This window comes from Salvelinus sp. IW2-2015, linkage group LG4q.1:29, assembly GCF_002910315.2.
Source record: "Salvelinus sp. IW2-2015 linkage group LG4q.1:29, ASM291031v2, whole genome shotgun sequence".
Taxonomy (NCBI): domain Eukaryota; kingdom Metazoa; phylum Chordata; class Actinopteri; order Salmoniformes; family Salmonidae; genus Salvelinus; species Salvelinus sp. IW2-2015.
Window position 1 is genome coordinate 63,601,269 of NC_036842.1, and position 15,859 is coordinate 63,617,127.

At 48.3% G+C, this 15,859-nt stretch overlaps 1 pseudogene; it reads left to right on the forward strand.

The window, feature by feature from the left end:
• Positions 1-15,859, forward strand: part of LOC111960979 (zinc finger protein 423-like) — an 88,808-nt pseudogene that overhangs the window by 53,919 nt on the left and 19,030 nt on the right.

Here is a 15,859-nt window from a genome sequence, read left to right on the forward strand (position 1 = left end):
CAAGTCGTCTTGTTCTGTCGTCTGGACTTGGTTCCGTTTTACATTTTTCTCCCCTTTCCCTCCAAACCCTAACAGTAGAGTCTGCGAACACACACCAGCCAACATACACGCTTCGTGAAGAGACAGAGGGAGGGTTGTAAGAGTTGATGCTTCTGGCAGAGGTTCACACGCATGACCTACAAATTATTAGTGTCTTCATTAAAGCTGCAGTATTTTTATGCTTTTTTGGGTGGAGAATGGATGCGCTGTCTGTGGTGTGTGTGTCTGTTTAGTGTGTGTGTCTGTGGTGTGTGTGTCTGTTTAGTGTGTGTGTCTGTTTAGTGTGTGTGCTGGGATGTCTATCTGTGAGTGGTGTGCTGATGTAGAGTGTTACCATGGGCCGGGCATGGAGGGCCTGAGCACAGCCCAGCGTGGTGGGGTTTGGCTAGGCTTGGCTCGGTGCCGCCCGGCCCAGTGTGGAACATCCAGAGGCAACGCACAGTTGGGCTCAGGGCAGGGGGCGGGACAGCCAAGGTCACTCCTACTGCTCCACTCACTATTACGGCCACAGAGCAGGCACTCAGCCAGAGACCATCTCTCTCTCTCTCTCTACATCACTCTTTTTCTCAGATGTTATCGCTTTATTGACATGAGGGAATCAATGTTGCCAAGGCATTGTACTGGATGGGAATTAAATAAATAATACAAATCTGCTTTGATTTTGTATTTATATTTTGATGTGTGTATTTTTCTGTACTCTATGTAATTCGTGGTGCATCTGTAAAGGAAACCTTGGTCTCAGTTTGACACCCCCCTCCCCCCAAAATCATTTAATAAAGAATTCCTTTAATTGTCTGTCTCCATTTTCCCCCAGATTTCCCCTGGTATATAGTTATCTCCTCTATCGCTCTATTTTTCTCTACGTCCTCTCTCTCCCCCCCCCCCCCCGATGGACACCTTTGCAGGTTAACTTGAACAGCAGGAGGTGCATTATTAGCATCCTGCTGCTTTCTCATATTTGCTCAGATTCTTTCACCCCCTCCTTGGCGGCCAGATAATTCACAACCAGCCGGCCAAAGGCTGAGTTGGTGTTTTAATGAAAAAGGAACAACACAAAGGGAAGAGCAGGGCGGCAGGCACACACACGACCCTGGCTGCCGATCGCTAGCTACAAAGTAGGTTGGGATGTCTTTTGCATATCTGTGTGATCGCTCAAATCTGCTGCCGTTGGGGTTGTTGTTTGTGATTATTTCCCCTCACAGCTGAGAGTTGGGCTGGGGGTGGGGGACAGGAAATTAAGTCCCAGGAATCTGTCATCTCCCTTAGGGAAGAGATGACAATGAGAAATTGTTGTGGAATGGTTCATGGAGATTGCTTTTTAGCCGCATTTGGGAGATCTACCGTGGATAAACCCCCCCAGTGCACCCAGGGGCGTAGGATTAGGCATTCACATGCATACACACATGTATACAGATGAACACACACACACACACACACATGCACCACAGCATGGTAGGATTAGAAATACACACATAAAAGCACAGAAATGAACAAATGTGGAAACACACACACACCAATACACACAGTGCAGTGGCATTGTTGGCCTGGCTGTGTGATATGCTCTGTTGAAGGCCATGGCAGTACAGGGAAACATTCTCTCAGATGAAGCTGTCTTCAGTGTAGTGATGGTCCACCACCACTATGTTAATGATCAACAGTGTGTCTCTTTGTGCAAAATGTGTTTGAATACTATACTACTACAGACCGTCTCTTGCAGCTAGTGAGGATAGTAAAGCGCCTTGTGAAGATTGATGACCAGTGGTGTTAGTTGTGAGTCCGGTCAGGTGCCTTGCCTCTCTAGCAGCCCACAGCGCCAGGCCTCAGATTCAATAAGGTTCTCTCAGWCCAGGGCTGTCCAGAAACACAGGCCAGCAGCAGCCAGGCCTCAGATTCAATAWGGCTYTCTCAGACCAGGGCTGTCCAGAAACACAGGCCAGCAGCAGCCAGGCCTCAGATTCAATATGGCTTTCTCAGACCAGGGCTGTCCAGAAACACAGGCCAGCAGCAGCCAGGCAGAAGCCTATACCACCATTTACAACACTCCTAATTACACTATCTACATAATCTTCAGTCACCTCAATTAGCAATCTGTGATGGGTGTGTTTGTGTAGATATATTCTGTATGTGTGTTGCAACTATTAGAGTCTTGAGCATGGAATAAGTGCTGAGTTTCACCTTGAAGTCTGTGGGCAGCAGGTTAGATCAGCGGGTGTATGCTAGACAGCAGTGCATTTTGTATGAGCAATATCAATGAGTAAAATAACCATCATATTTTCCTTCGTTTAGTTGTCTCCTTATTACAGATTCTTAGTTTTGCAGTGTTTTGGCACAGATCTGTTCTGAAAACCTTGTCCCTCAATCTCAGAAACAGCTGTGTTTGCCAGCAATGGCCAGAGAAAGCTCCAGTCACACAGATAACTGTATAAAAAGGAACACATTATTCACACCAGCCTTGATTACAGGTTACAGTCAATCGTTGTTGCCATGGTGATCAGCTGTAGATACAGAACAGAAGCGCTTGGTAACCTGGTTGGATGGGTTATGATGATTTGTGTTGCTGCTCTCAGTGGGAACTACCACTGAGTCACAATGCCTTCCACTGGAGAGAGTGATGTTGGCTGACGGTTAATTAAGCAATAAGGCACGGGGGGTGGTATATAGCCAATATACCACGGCAAAGGGCTGTTCTTAAGCATGACGCATCGCGGAGTGCCTGGAAACAGCCCTTAGCCGTGGTATATTGGCCATATACTACAAACCCCTGAGGTGCCTTATTGTTATTATAAACTGGTTACCAAAATAATTAGAGCAGTAAAAATACATGTTTTGTCATACCCGTGGTATACAGTCTGATATACCACGTTTGTCAGCAAATCAGCATTCAGAGCTCGAACCACCCAGTTAATAATGTCAGTTAGAACGTACACTGAGTATACCAAACATTAAGAACACCTTCCTAATTTTGAGTTGCACCCCTCCCTTTTTGCCCTCAGAACAGCCTCAGTTTGTCAGGGCATGGACTCGACAAGGTGTCGAAAGCGTTTCACAGGGAAGCTGGGAAGCAGAAGCGTTGCAGTTCTTGACACACACAAACCTGTGCGCCTGGCACCTACAACCATACCCCGTTCAAAGGCAATTAAATATTTTGTCTTGCCCGTTCACCCTCTGAATGGCACACATACACGTCTGAACGGGACACATCCATGTCTCAAGGCTGAACAATCCTTCTTTGACCTGTCTCCTCCCCTTCATCTACACTGGTTTGAAGAGGATTTAAGAAGTAACATCAAAAAGGGATCATAGCTTTCACCTGGATTCACCTGGTCAGTCTGTGTCATGGAAAGAGCAGGTGTTCTTAATGTTTTGTGCATTCAGTGTATGTTCCCAAATAGCACCTTTTAATTATAACTACGGTGTTATGTGGGGCCTGTGTGTCAGTGTCTCATCATGTGGTCTATCTGCAGCCTTTAAGGACAGGCTGTGGGCTGATAATGTGGGCTAAARGACAGAGGCATATGGAAACATATGGATGGGGTCAGTAAAAGGTAGAGGAGGGAAGATGTAGAACACCACTTGAAATAAATGGAGGCCCTGGGAGTGACTTGCACTTATAAAGACTTATAAAGATCATATGGCAGTTTTATTGGTGCACTGATTAGAACTATTCCCACATGGGCACTTCTGAGCATTCAATTAACATTCAAAACACAAATATCTGTGCATACATTATACTCCCCGCTCATAACAATCCGTCTTGGCTGTCTGGTGTTGTTATTGTGTAAGTCTGGCATTTGAAAATATAATTTCCATATTTTCCCTCTCGCTTTAACCTAGCTCTGACAGATTATTGATTGTTGGGTTTGGATCATGCAAGAAAGGCATTTCACTGGACTTGTGCACGTACATTTAAAAAAAAATATATATTTTTCGACCCTGAGATTTAAAATGACATATAATTTATTTTTTGATTTGCAGTTTTTTCTTTCTTTCATGTGGCTGTCATTATTTTTGACGTGTTCTCAAGATCCCTAAACATAATCATCTTGTCACCATATAGGCTGCTAGGTGTAAGCCGAGGACACGCAGCACTTCCAGGCTTATTTAGTTGATTATTTCCCATTTCTCTGGCGTTGGCTGGGGGGTCCCTGCCTGTGTCTCTGTGTGTTGCCTCTTTATCTGTGTGTGTGGGGGGGAAATGAGAAGCAGCTCTCCCAGGGAGAGAGGCCTGGATGGACAGCGGGCGGCCAGGGCTGCTGGGCAGGGGGCACGGGACTACTGCCTAAACTTCATTGGTGGAGCCCAGGTGTTGGGGAGGAGGGATGAGATGTGATTGGTTGGAGGTGGGGAGTTGGTCTGAGGAAAAAAGAGTAGTGGTTAGTAGTTCAGTAGAATAGGACTAGCAGGGTTATTGAGGACCTTGTCAGAGATGAGGGGGATCTTGGAGATGAGGGATTCCAGTCACAGAGGCTTTTGTACTATGGCTTCTGTTCTGCAGTTCAGAGTGAGCAGTTTGGTCCATTTGACCTTACAGTGTGTCAGACCCAATCAGAATGGAAAACCTTGGGACCCGAACATTGTGCACCTATCATGGTGGACATTTTCCCACTGTTCCCCAAGTACACCAGTCTTTAGGTCACAAGCTCGCCAAAAGCGTGTCAAGCAGTGGCGGTCGGTACAGTCTAAGATGAGTGAGGATGATCATTTGTTTTGAGTATGGCCTTATTTCTATTAAAGCATATTGGATGACTGCCATTCATATTCAATTCACCCAGTTCAATGTAACATTGATAGGTTTAGACTACTACATGATACTCAAATGTTCCTTCTACCCATCATGAGGTTGCTACAACCTAGCCTATGAATGAAAGTTTACAACATAGGTGCACACAGGTTGAGAGAAAGATTTGAGGTGACAGACAGTGACACATTCAATATCGCCTTGCACACTCTTGCCTGCATTTAGCTGATCTAGGGTGTAATCATTAGTCTAACAGTTGCAAACAAGAGTTTCTGTTGGACTAATTCAGGAATGTTTATCCCCATTTTGGACCGTTTGCTTCTGTTTATACACCCCTGATCACACACAAACAGTTCACTTTCATAGCCACATACGATAAGGAATGCAACAAGTTGTTTGTATCTACCCGCTCTTCTCACCTTTTCCCTTTGCTTATGGACTTCCGTGAACAACACATCAGCTGTCTGTAACCAACCGAAACAACCTTTCCAAGCCAAACCTTCATATCATAACTGTTACACACAGCCTAAGTCGTTGTCACCATATTAGCTAAAGTAATGTCATTGTCAACATAGCTAATAGAATTAACATGTTAGTAAACCCRCTACAATCATGCAGTACAGTCAGTAAGCAGTTTAGCAGTTACACCGGCGGGCCCCGGTGGTAATAAATTAGTAAAACCAAAAGCTTACCTTGACTTGGAAGAGTTCCAGTGTTGAATAGCCAGCTAGGTAACATAGCATCCCTCTGTTTGAGCCGGGTGTTTGAGTAGGCTAACCTAGCTAGCTGCATTTGCTAGCTAAGTGAAAGTGTGAAAAAAAGACGGAATATAGCTATCGCTCTCTCTCTCTTGCTCCTCCATTTAAGATATTAATTTCTTAAAAATGGTTAAACTACAGTGCCTTGCAAAGTATTCATCCCCCTTGGCGTTTTCCTATTTTGTTGCATTACAACCTGTAATTTAAATAGATTTTTATTTGAATTTCATGTAATGGACATACAGAAAATAGTCCAAATTGGTGAATTGAAAAAAAATAAAAAAAAGTTTAATAAAATTTAAATTAAAAACGGAAAAGTGGTGCGTGCATATGTATTCACCCCCTTTGCTATGAAGCCCCTAAATAAGATCTGGTGCAATCAATTACCTTCAGAAGTCACATAATTAGTTGCACACAGGTGGACTTTATTTAAGTGTCACATGACCTCAGTATATATACACCTGTTCTGAAAGGCCCCAGAGTCTGCAACACCACTAAGCAAGGGGCACTATGAAGACCAAGGAGCTCTCCAAACAGGTCAGGGACAAAGTTGTGGAGAAGTACAGATCAGGGTTGGGTTATAAAAAATAATCAGAAACTTTGAACATCCCACAGAGCACCATTAAATCCATTATTAAAAAAATTGAAAGAATAGGGCACCACAACAAACCTGCTAAGAGGGGGCCGCCCACCAAAACTCACRGACCAGGCAAGGAGGGCATTAATCAGAGAGGCAACAAAGAGACCAAATATAACCCTGAAGGAGCTGCAAAGCTCCACAGCGTAGATTGGAGTGTCTGTCCATAGGACCACTTTAAGCCGCACACTCCACAAAGCTATGCTTCACGTAAGAGTGGCCAGAAAAAAAAGCCATTGCTTAAAGAAACAAATAAGCAAACAGATTTGGTGTTCGCCAAAAGGCATGTGGGAGACTCCCCAAACATATGGAAGAAGGTACTCAGGTCAGATTAGACTAAAATGTAGCTTTTTGGCCATCAAGGAAAATGCTATGTCTGGCGCAAACCCAACACCTTTCATCATCCCGAGAACACTATCCCCACAGTGAAGCGTGGTGGTGGTGGCATCATGCTGTGGGGATGTTTTTCCTCRGCAGGAACTGAAAAACTGGTTAGAATTGAAGAAATTATGTATGGCGCTAAATACAGGGAAATTCTTGAGGGAAACCTGTTTCAGTCTTCCAGAGATTTGAGACTGGGGCGGAGAATCACCTTCCAGCAGGACAATGACCCTAATTATACTGCTGAAGCAACACTTGAGTTGTTTAAGGGGAAACATTTAAATGTCTTGGAATGGCCAAGTCAAAGCCCAGACCTCAATCCAATTGAGAATCTGTGGTATGACTTAAAGATTGCTGTACACCAACGGAACCCATCCAACTTGGAGGAGCTGGAGTAGTTTGCCTTGAAGAATGGGCAAAAATCCCAGTGGCTAGATGTGCCAAGCTTATAGAGACATACCCCAAGAGACTTGCAGCTGTAATTGCTGCAAAAGGTGGCTTTACAAAGTATTGACTCTGGGGGGGTGAATAGTCATGCACGCTCAAGTTTTCAATTTTTTTGTGATAATTCTTGTTTGTTTCACAATAAAAAATATTTTGCATCTTCAAAGTGGTAGGCATGTTGTGTAAATCAAATGATACAAACCCCCCAAAAATATATTTTAATTCCCGGTTGTAAGGCAACAAAATAGGAAAAATGCCAAGGGGAGTGAATACTTTCGCAAGCCACTGTATTGTCTTTCTTGACGAGTCAACTCGTCACCACATTTTATGCGCTGCGGTACTCACTAGCTGTAGTTTATGCTTTAAGTACTAGATTAATTATTTGATCATTTGATTAGGTGGACAACTTCAGTTCATGCTGCAAGAGCTCTGATAGGTTGAAATATGTCCTCCGGAAGTTGTCGTAATTATTGTGTAAGTCTATGGAAGGTGTGAGAACCATGAGGCTTCTAAATTTTGTATTGAAGTCAATGTACCCAGAGGAGGTTCTAACCTACAGTGCTGTTGTGGCTACTGTAGACCTTCATTGCAAAACAGTTAGTTTCACTATTTACATTTTTCTGACATTTACTGTGGAGGATGGTCCTCCCCTTCCTCCTCTGAGGAACCTCCTAGTGTCAAGGAATAGCAGAGTTTTAACAATAATTTTGATGGAGGGAGTTGGTGAGAGGAGGGGGAGATGATAGAGTGAGTGAGGGGGGAAGAACTGTGATTATCTAGTGTGCTTTGGAAGGAGAGTTTGTCTGTTTGCATGAAGGTTGGTTTCTACGGAGTGGAGAGATCCAGCATCCTACTGTTATGTAATCTGATAGGAGATTCCAAGCTGGTCAGCTCCATATGCTGTCCACGTCTGCCAAAAATATCTGGAGCCGGAGACTCCATCACGCTTGGCTGCCGGAGAGTGCGCTCCGGAAATATTTACTACAGATAATAGGAAACGTGTGAACCAGAGCCGTGGCCAGGAGAGAGGGAGAGGAATGAAGAGAAGAATAGAGAGGGATAGTCACTAGCAGAGTCACTAAACTGGTGATAGTAGAGTAGTGAATAGCGATGACTGATGGACGGACTGGCAGACGGAGAGTTTGTTTGTGTGTAAACAAGATGTTTGTGTCAGAGAGAGATTGAGTGAAGGCGCGTGAGAGTCTATGTGTGGGTGTTAGGAGCTCCAGGGATCACCTCAGCATTGCAGCATTCTGTGTGTGTCTGAGAGGAAGAGTAGAGGTGGAGAGCTCTTGGGACCCCTCCAGCTCTGCAGCAGGTGTGTGTGTGTGTGTATACTCTGGCCCACATTGCCGCCCCACCACCATGGGTCAAGCTCAGAATGCCTCCGTTTCTCCCTCCTCTCCCTCTGTGTTTCCATGGCAACACACCTTGAGCTAGCCCCCTAGAGGAGCCAAGCACCTCCATCTCACCCCCTCAACCACTCAGCCCTCCTGCCCCCCTCCCTCCCTCTGCTCTCCCCTGGTGTATCTCTTGCCGTCCCTGCCATCAATCGCCAGGCCAGGTTTTAGGCCGCAGGGCGAGGGGAGTGGGGCCGGGGCCCTGGGGAGGCCCAGCTCCCAACCAAGGAGCTCATTTGTGTGCCAGTGCACGCTGCAGGGTGTTGTGGGKGGGKGGGGGRGRGGRGCCGASRGGGGGAGGKGATGGGGGGGGGGGGGCTTGTGTAGACGGGACTGTCCCCGGGGAGGGCTGTGAGTCAGGGCGCCACCTGGCCTCCCTCTGGTCAATTAGCTGGAAGCACATTGGCTAAGCAGCAACAGAGGCAGCCGCCATGCCGTAGCAGTGTTTGTGCAGGATAAGAATCCTGTTCAGTTGGTGGAATAACAATTTAGGAATAATACATAAATATTGTTTCTTCACACCTTTCCTTTTTCCGCTGCTGCAAGGCCCTCAATCTCTCTATCCACCTCAGTCTGTATTCCTTTACCTTCTTTCTTTCCCTGTATCGCTCTTTCTTCTCCCCTCTCGCTTCCTCACTCTCCCATCCCCTTTCCATGTCTCACATTGTCTCTCTCTCGCTCTCCCTCTGTCTCACTCCCTCTCTCTTTCCCATTAGTGTCCTGGCAAGCCTTCATCAGTAATTCTGCGTATATGTGGCGGCGTCATGCCATTTCTCAATTAAGATGGTGCATACCTTAGGAGGTGGGGAAGGTTTTTTTCCCCTCTCAATCGGAGTTAAATGTTCTCCCGGTCTCTCTATCTCGCCCTCACACACTCTCTCTTCTTCTCTTCACTCTGCATACTGATCAAGCCTCYTAACAGATCAGTGTTTTTCCCCATTCTTTTCTTTCCTACTCTTTCTTCCTGTTCTCCGTGTCTGATCTGTGGTACAGATAGCTGAAGTGGGGCCTTTTGAAGGATGAAATGTCCTGTAGCTATTTAACCTCTCCCTTCTGCCGTACTAATGACTGCTCTATATGCTGCTACTACCAAACATGCCTACACTCATCTAACGTGCCAAGTCTGGAAACCTCTTACTTGTGGTTAATCAATTGAACCGGTTGGTGCTAGTAGTCTAATAGTCATAGAATGGCAAAGAGATCAACCACTAATAAGGATTGTATGTATGATATTCTGCATCAGTGATTTAATAGCAGTGTAGTACAGGAGTAATTACTGTATATGTTATGCACTTTCTGCAAGTTGAATATAGTTTGGTTTTGTGTTCTAGTTTAGTGAAACTAATAGGACTCACCTTCACCAAACCTCTGCTCTCCTTCCCTCCCATCCTGCCCCAGCGTGGGCCTCCCGGGGCAGCAGCCATGCAGCTGTGTGGCCGTCTCGCGGATCAAATGCTCTCTCAGACACAAAGCGGGCCATCAGGATGTTTCAGGGTCCTGTCATCTCTCCATGGTTCCCTCCCCCACACACACACACACACAGCCCAACCGACCCAGCCCCAGTCCGCTTTGTGCCTGTCAGTGCACGGCTCACCAGCCCTCCCTCCACGCTCTGAAAGGGAGGACAGACAGAGTACACTCCCCACTCACTGATCAAAACCACTGTATTTGTCATAGAAAATACATTACTTTCGTAGGACACACACAGAAAAACGCTTTGGGCCCCCTCACTCTGCGCCCCCGGCCCTTGTCAGACAGCCCAATTATCCCCCTGCTCTCTGTACTGAGCTCTGTTCTCTCTTTACTCATAGTTGCCTTCAATTCTCCCGATGTCTCCCATACATAACCCTCATTTCACCTTGGTTTTCACTTTTGGACCTGTAGGCTAGATCTATTGGTCAGTTGGTGTTTGTAGGTCAGGATTCTATTGGTCAGTTGGTGTTTGTAGATCAGGATTCTATTGGTTAGTTGGTGTTTGTAGGTCAGGATTCTATTGGTCAGTTGATGCTGTTGATTGTGGTTGTGGCTCTAGGGTTTTCTCTCAAAGACAGTTCTGAGGGAATCTCTCTCTGTGTCTCTGGGTTCATGAGAAATTTCACCTGCTGCTTCAATCTTTCCTCAATGTAATATTTGAAATGGTAATCAACCTCCATCTCAGGTGTGTTTGACAAAGGCATCCCACCCAAACGTGATGTCTTTGAGGAAGCAGCAGCGGGGACGGGCAGAGCAAAGGAGTGCCCTCGCCAATCCCCTAAGCCCCGTCCGCACACCAGCCCCACACCCCCCTCCTTCCCCTAGCCATTCAGACAGGGATTAAGTCACCCTTGTGGAGCCTTTGAGACAGAGAGGAGATTGGAATCAGTGAAGGTGGTTTGGGTATTGGGGGGGGGGGGGTCATGGGGTGCAGGGATGTTTGATTGAAGACTTTATCAACCCTGCGTGCCCCTGTTGCTGAGCAGCGGGCACCTCGGGGCATGGGGGGGAGGCTGTCTGTGGTGGGACGGCAGGGGAGACTGCCATCAGGGGGGACAGAGACCGGCGGCGGTGTCTTCCACGGTTCGGGACTCAGCGAGGGGCTAGGATTGGGGCGCAGTGGAGGCAATATGATGGTGCAGGGGCGGGCGCGGCTCGGTCCTGTGTGACGCTCGGCCGATAAGACGGGAGCGTAGGCACCCAGCCAGGACCCAACGCCCACCTTTCATCTGTCCCACGGCGGAGGGGGCCGCTGATGTCATTCATGCAGGCTTAAAATAGAGCGGCGAGCAGGGGGAGGGCACATAGCCCAGACCACTGGGGGTGGCAGGCAATTACCGGCCGGGAGAGAAGAGGCACTGGGAGAAGGGGAGGGGGGGAGCGGGCCGGTCACACAGGCCAGATCTGGAGAGGATGGAGGGAAAGACGCAAGGAAGGACGGACAGCCCTCTCTCAGTAGGATTCAGACTGGACCTGTTAGTGCAGGATCATGATATCCCTCTCTGGGCTCTGTGACAGGGACATTGTGGCCAAGGCAGAGGGACAGGCATGTGTTGGAGCTGTGCAACGTGCTGCAGCATGAGCAGACAGGCAGGAGAGAGGCAATGAATGAATTGAACTGCTATACTTTAGTACACAAACTTACCTGTACATGAGCTTACACTTTTCCTTTTGTGTCTGTGTATGAGTGAGAGTGTGTGTGTGTGTGTTTGACGATAATGTGTGTGTATAATATGTTTATCCCCGCCTTCACTTTCTGACCCTCCTTGTTGTATGGTGTGTTCTTCTTTTGCAGAGGAAGGCATCAATCACGAGTGCAAGCTGTGTAACCAGATGTTTGACTCTCCGGCCAAGCTCCTGTGTCACCTGATCGAGCACAGCTTCGAGGGCATGGGCGGCACCTTCAAGTGTCCCGTCTGCTTCACAGGTGAGGGGTCGGTGTGGGGCCTCAGAGGGGGTCCAGGTGGAGGGCAGTCAAGGTGCTTGAGTGTCTGACCAACATTAACATACACACAGAGACACGATATGAACACATGTTCCACTAGATCTGAAGGCCCTCACACAAAGTTGCACTGCACTTTGTCGCCCATTGAATAGCAGAGATGCTAATACATTGACCCAGATAAATCCTCTCCATCTCCTTATTCCTCTCTCCATACCTTCCACCCTATAACCCCTCCTGTGGTAACATGCAGCCCTCCTCCTCCACTACTGAATTGAACTGTATTAACGATCAGTTCAGTGGGAGGTAAAGAGTTGGGTTGGAGAGAAGTCCTGTCTCAGGAAAGACATGGTAGTCCATGTAGTAATTAGCCAAGATAGAAAAAACTTACTCCACACATTGGAATCAAGTCCATTGTGCAAGAAGGTGAAAATATTATGACAAATAGCCAAGTAGACCTAGCAGACATGTTCCACAGAGGTCAACTCTGTGCTTCTGAGATGGAGAACTCAGGTCCTTTAACAGTCCTGTCGTGCTGATGGGAAAGTTAGAGTCGATGTACCCCTTGAGTAGGCCAGACTCCCTGTGACACGGTCAGCTCCACTCAGTCACAGCCATAGTCATAGGGCAGGGTTGGCCTAGCACAGAGACTAGCCCAGAGACTAGCCCAGCCACAGTCGGCATGATTCCGTCACAGCGACCATCACAGGGAACCGGCACCGGGCTGGCCAGGTGTAGCCAAGACTTTCAGGCCAAGCAGAGCGGCTCAAGGTTCTTCAGGCTTGGCCGTGGTCCCCTGTGTCTGATGTGCCCCGGATCAGAAAGGCCCTGAGAGGTCAGAGAATAAAGAGCAGGTTGAAAGAGGAGGGTAACTAATCCTCTGTGGCCGTCCGGCTGTTTTAAAGGCCCTCTGTACGTGTCCTCCGAGTTAAGCAGCCAGGCCTCTCCAGGCAGCAGGCTCAAAGTCACATTGGACTTCCAGCTCCGCTGTGGGAGTCAGAAATCATTATAGACACTGAGACACAGACATGGCTGACCGCAGCTGAGACTAAATGTTGTCTGTCTTTATCCATTGTCTCCTGCCTGTTCTCTTACTTCCTGCTTGTCTGTCTGTCTGCTTTTTTGTATGTTTCTCTATCAATTGGACATCCCAATCCCTCGCTGTCTGGCTGAGTCTACCTGCTTATATGTCTGTCTGTCTGTCTGTCGGTTTCTGTTAGTCTGTCTGCATCAGAAGCTTAGACCATGAAGCAGCCCCCCCGTCTCCCTCCCTCTCTCTCTCTCCCTCCCTCTCAATAGTTGTTTGGTTGTGTTCTCCCCCCACCCTCACTCCCTTCCCCCACAGGTACACAACACTCTTTTTAAAAAGTTTAACTCTATTCCTGTGCGGGTTATGAATAAGTAAGGGGATGCTGCTCCTTTGGGGAGGGTTAATAATTCAGACTCTCCACACACACACACAGCAAACTTAAGTTTACTGAAACAAAACAGAAAAAAACCCGGCTGTCTCCCCATCTCTCCATATCTAATCCCCTCCCTGTCATCGCTCTTTTCTCTTTATATTTATATTTATGCTGTTGAAGTTGTTGTTTTAGTGCAATGAGTGTCTTTCCCTCGCCTCTGTATTTGCACGGAGAGCGACAGATTCCCACTTTTCCTCCATAGTTCATTCAGTAACCTAGCTCACTGTTTAGCATAGCTCTGCCCTGTCACTGGTCTTTTTAATCCCAAACCAATCATCTAACACGCCCTCTCCTTCTCCCCACCCCCAGTCTTTGTCCAGGCCAATAAGCTGCAGCAGCACATCTTTGCYGTCCACGGTCAGGAGGACAAGATCTACGACTGTTCCCAGTGTCCACAGAAGTTCTTCTTTCAGACTGAGCTCCAGGTCAGTACTAACTACATATAGACAAAGACTGATGTCATCTCTCAGCACCATGCAGCATGTCTGCCAGGCACCACTCAACCAATATCATCTGAAATCATATGATCTGACTTCAATAATAATTGCTCCTAATGGAGTAAGTAGGTTATCAATATTTTTTTGTCTACCTTGGTTTATGGTCTTCACTACCAGGATTCCATTGCAGTCTTGGACTCAGGGTATACCTGAACATGTTTTGTGGTATGGTTGATTAATGATTTGAAGAGAAAATGTGTAACTTCCTTATGGGCATGATTAGACCCCAGTGCACTGCTAATCAATCAGCTCTCCTGCTGGGTTCTTTGTAACCCAATATTAGACCTCTGATTTAATAATTAAATTCATGAATGAGATGAGGTCTAAGGGCATTTCATAGCGAAAACGATGAAAACGATGAAACCCAGTGTTTAGATGCTTCCCTCCCTCCCAAAATCTACAGCTCATATGGATGGCAATGTTTTGTTCTCGCTTTGCACGCACACGTTTCCTCTACTTCCCCTCTGGGGCAGCATGGTGCACATTGCAAGGCTGATTAGCTAGACAAACAGGTGTGAAACACAGACTGGTGTGTGCGCAAAGTGAGAACACAACATGGAATCCATGTTTTGGTTTTGATTTGGAGGGGGGTGGTAGAATCTAACAATTGGATTTAATTATTTCCTGGGCACCGCTCGGCCATGCAGACGACGACCTCCCAATCAGAACCATCTACCGATTATGGGTATAGCTTCGGGAAGTGGGAAAGCATCACCAAACGGGCACAGACACAGGTCGGCAAATAACTTGCAAGTGTTATACTGCTAGACAGAGATATAGTATACTGTACAATCTCTGTCTAGAAGCTGGGCTAGGCCCTCTGGTGCGCGCACTAACACGACCTCCCCTGATGCGCATACACACACACACCTCCCCTGACGCACACACACCCCTCCCCTGACGCACACACACACCGCCTGGTGCCTATTGCGCCCACCTCAGGTTGAGCGTGTGTGTGTCGCTCGCGTCCAGGGGAGTGATGGTGTGTGTGTACTGCGTCAGGCCGGACGGTACGTGTGTTGCGTATGCCAGTATGGAGGGGTGTTCGCGTGCCTGCGTCAGTAGGCGGAGGGGTGTGTTGCGTGTGCGGCATCAGGGAAATCGGGGTGTGTGCGTGTGCGCATCAGGGGAGCAGGCTGTGGTCCGCGTGCTGCGTCATTCCCTATCCACAGGGAGGTGTTGCTGTCGCGTTCCCAGGGGATGGGGTGTGTGTGCTGTATGCGCCATCAGGGTTGAGGTGTGTGTGGATGCGTCAGGGGAGGGTGTGTGTGGCGTCAGTGAGGAGGAGTGTGACTGTGTGGTAATCGGCCAATTTTCAACTCAGGGTGGAGGTCATGGTGTGTACGCTCAGGGAGGCGGTGTATGTGCGTTCATCCGCAGGGGAGGGGTGTGTGTGACTGTGACGCATAGGGCAGAGGTCACGTGTACAGTGCATTCAGGGATCGAGGTGTGATGTGTCCGTCGCGCGATGCTTAACAGGGGAGGGGTGTGTGTGGTGCGTCAGGGGAGGTGTGTGTGTGCGTCAGGGGAGGGGTGTGGTGTGCGTCAGGGGAGGGGTGTGTTGTGTGCGCACTCAGGGGAGGTGTTGTGTTGCGTCATGGGGAGGTGTGTGTGTTCGTGCAGGGGAGGGGTGTCGTGTGGTGTGCGTCAGGGAGGTGGTGTGTGCGTCAGGGGAGGGGTGTGTGCTGGTGTCGGCGTCTGAGTGCGGGAGGCTCGTGTTAGTGCGTGCAGGGGGCGGGGTCGTGGTGTTTGCGTCGACTAGCCCCAGGGGAGGGGTGTGTGTGGCGTGTGCCGCATCAGGGGAGGGGTGTGTTGTGTGTTGCGTCCCAGGGGCCAGCTGTGTGTGTGTGTGTGCGCTTCTCCCTCCACTCACCCCAGGGACCGCGCGGCTGTGTGTCGCGTTGCCCAGCATTATCAGGCGGAGGGCGTGTGTGTGTGGTGCGTCTCAGTCCCGGGAGGTGGTGTCGTGTGCTAGCAGGCATCACGCATCCCATGGGGACGGCCGGCCTATGTTGTCGTCGCACGTGCGCATCCACGGCGGCAAAGGGTGTGATGTCGCGTGTGCGTCAGGACCGGCAGGTCGTGCT